This window comes from Apium graveolens, chromosome 10 (genome assembly GCF_009905375.1).
Source record: "Apium graveolens cultivar Ventura chromosome 10, ASM990537v1, whole genome shotgun sequence".
NCBI lineage: Eukaryota > Viridiplantae > Streptophyta > Magnoliopsida > Apiales > Apiaceae > Apium > Apium graveolens.
The window spans coordinates 180,416,492-180,419,972 of NC_133656.1; the positions used below are offsets into that span (position 1 = coordinate 180,416,492).

The following is a 3,481-nucleotide window of genomic DNA, read 5'->3' on the forward strand; positions in this document are numbered from 1 at the left end:
TCTATGCAAAGGAAAGTAAACTTGGAATTTAGTTTCATTGCATGAAGGAAGCAAGTTTAAACATTGTTTGGACTGCTCAATATAATGAGTGTTGATTTCCCTTTGGGGAAGTATTTGGGTGAGCTGGATATTTTACCCGATGATGAGAACAACGGTAACTTGATCCTGGTTAAGGGTATGTACGCAGCTATGGTAACAATGGTGCAACATGTTGGGGTTTACTTATCGAGGTATACATTGTTTTCTTAGTGTTCGTCCATACTTTGAGATCTATCAAATGATGTACGAGGGGGAGAATTGTGAGGTTGAAGGCTGAGCTAGTTTATGGTGCTAATGTGAAAAATTTATAGGAATTTTCTGCTTGAGTTAGTTGTTTTGTTTTTATGTTATTTGGAGTGACACTGGTCGGATTGCCTTGAATTTTGGACAACGTATTCCTAACTCGGATATCTAAATTTTGAACTGTGGAGATCGGGTTTAGACGTCTAGAAGGTAACAGGGGCATGATTATTATGTATCAAGTGAGGATTAGGCTCCTCGTGGTGCGGTGACTTGGACCGGGTATTTTTAGCCCAAAAAATGTTTGTTGGGTTAATTCTTAAACTAGGTCTATAATTATTAATATATGTAAACAATAGTAAATTAGTTAGGTTTTTAGTGATGTGTATTATATTTTTTAGAAAAGTATATACGTATCAATATATACAATGGAAAAAGGCTATTTCACCTGGCCAACTGATAAGTGGCATTATATACCACTTAGAGTGTCTCATAATGGATTGAATTGATGTCTTGAACTCGAGTATTTTGTGTATTTGACGCGTTTTCGAGTGTTTTTGCATTTCAGGGTATAACTTGCTTAAATAGGAGGTTTTCATCAAAATAAACCTAAGGAAGTACTTGGGATCAGTCGCGGAGCATTGTGCGAAGAAATCAGTAAAATCAGAAGCAAAAATAAGAATTTTACAGAAGTGTTACAGGCGCCCGCCTGGAAGGAGCAGGCGCCCGCCTGGAAGGAGCAGGCGACCGCCTGGTAGCAGGCGCCCGCGTGGTGAATGCAGGCGGCCGCCTGGGTGCGGAAAATCAGATTCTAGAATTTATAATTCGAGTTCTATTGGGCTTCTATTAACGCTGGTTCTTCTGGACTCTTATATAAACCTATTGGGGAGACGTTTTCAACAACAAGTAACAATGAGAGAAGATCAAGAAGACCGTTTTAGCACACAACAACGAAGAAGAGGAAGCATACGTTTATCTTGTAATTCTTTTAATTCGTTGTAATAGTGGATGCTAGTTTTCTTTACTCTTTGAACCTTAATACTCCTGTGACGTACTTCTTTGTTTATTGAGTATTTTTATTAGTTTATATCGTTGTGTTATTATCATGTTTTCATATGAACCCATGGTGATGATGAGTTCTATTATGGGCTAATCGTGATCATGGGATCATAGCGGATTTACTAGGGATGTATTTAGTTAATTATTTAATATCTTGGTGTATGGTGATTGTATGATATCTAGCATAGGTTGTGCTTATTCGTCTTATGTGCGTCGCAAACATGTAAGATAGCCTGTTAATCTCTTATGAAGTGACAGTGAATCTTGAGATTTAGAACTTGCCATGCTAGCATAGGTTCATGTATTGTATGCATGATTAGTGGGTAACTCTAACCGTTTTACTTGCCCTGTGTAATCATAATGAATAACTTGCGCTTAAATCCTTATGTTATCAAATTCTGTAGACATATAGGATCTCAACATAATTGATGCCTATTTAACTTCTATTTAATTGTGGATGCTTGGTAGAATGGTATTCATACAACGAAAGTTGGCGTGTATCAGTTTCGTGTTGTTCGATTAATATCATCACCATTACATGCTAAGGGTAATAACAATAACTATTGAATAAAGTAGTAATGAAGTTATGATCTCATTTGTGTTTAATATTGATAATTTAAGTGTTTAATTCTCGTAGTTAATATTAGTTAATCAATCTTAATTGTTATTGTCTTGACATTGAAGAGTAATCATACATTGGTGAGTAAGTGTTAATTAAATATAATTAATCAGAGTCTCTATGGGAATGAACTAGAAATCATTCTATATTACTTGCGAACGTGTATACTTGCGTGAATTATTTAGCGCATGCTTTGTGCCTAACAAGTTTTTGGCGCCGCTGCCGGGGACTCGGTGTTAATTTATTTAGTTTATGTACTTGCCATCAGTGTTCATTAGGATTCATTGATTAAGACTTGTTACTTACTGCTTCTGGTTGTGTTTCAGGTACGCTAGCGAGTGTTTATGCAAACACGTTCTCGCACCCACAAGAGAAATCTAGATACGGCTGAGGAGACAGATACAACTCTCGACTTTCCGGAGAAGATAGTTTTTAAGATTCGGATAAAGAGAATGAAAAGAAAGAACCTGTAACAATGGGTGATCGTATAGTTTAAGCTGATCCAGCTCTTATGGACTTTTCTCGACCTAAAATTGATGACATTCAGTCAAGCATCATTCATCTGGCTATTCAGGCCAATACTTTTAAAATCAAGCCGGGCACTATTCAGATGGTGCAGAATTCTGTTTCTTTCGGAGGTGCTGCGACTGAAGATCCCAACATGCATATCAGGAATTTTGTCGAGATCTGTAGTACTTTCAAATATAATGGTGTTACTGATGAGGCTATCAAGCTGAGGCTTTTCCCATTCTCTCTGAGGGATAAACCTAAGGACTGGTTACATTCTTTGCCAGCTGGGTCCATCACTACTTGGGAAGATCTCGCGCAAAAGTTTCTGGTAAAGTTTTATCCAATGGCCAAGACTGCAGCTATGAGAAATGCTCTTACTCAGTTTGTGCAGCAACAAGGAGAATCTATGTGCGAAGCTTGGGAGCGCTACAAGGAAATGTTGAGAAAGTGTCCACATCATGGTATGCCTGACTGGATGGTGATCACTGGTTTCTACAATGGTTTGGGGGCCCAATCTAGGCCCATGCTCGATGTAGCTTCTGGAGGCACTTTGTGGGCCAAAAGCTATACTGAAGCCTATAATCTCATTGAAACTATGGCTGCAAACTAGTATCAAAACCCAACTCAAAGGATGATGCCTGGGAAGGTAGCAGGTATTCTGGAAGTTGATGCAGCTACAGCTATTGCAGCGCAGCTTCAAGCGCTGTCTATGAAGGTCGATTCTTTAGCCAACTATGGAGTAAATCAACTAGCTATTATCTGTGAGCTTTGTACATGCTCTCATGCTATGGATCAGTGTTCTCTTGTTAATGAATCTGTTCAGTATGTGAACAATTTTCAGAGATCGCAGCAGCCTGTGCCCGCTACTTATCATCCTAATAACAGAAATCATCTCAATTTTAGCTGGAGCAATAATCAGAATGTTGTTCAGCAAGCTGCAAGTAAACAATTTAATCCACCTGGATTCCAGCAACCTCAGCAATATGCTCAAAGGCAATCATATCCTCAACAAGG

General features: G+C 38.5%; 1 non-coding gene across 1 annotated transcript; it reads right to left on the bottom strand.

The window, feature by feature from the left end:
• Positions 1-2,825: 2,825 nt before the first annotated feature.
• LOC141694819 (small nucleolar RNA R71) lies at positions 2,826-2,932 on the bottom strand. The gene has a single exon (XR_012564101.1). It is a non-coding gene; the product is annotated as a small nucleolar RNA R71 (small nucleolar RNA).
• Between the last annotated feature and the right edge of the window lie 549 nt (positions 2,933-3,481).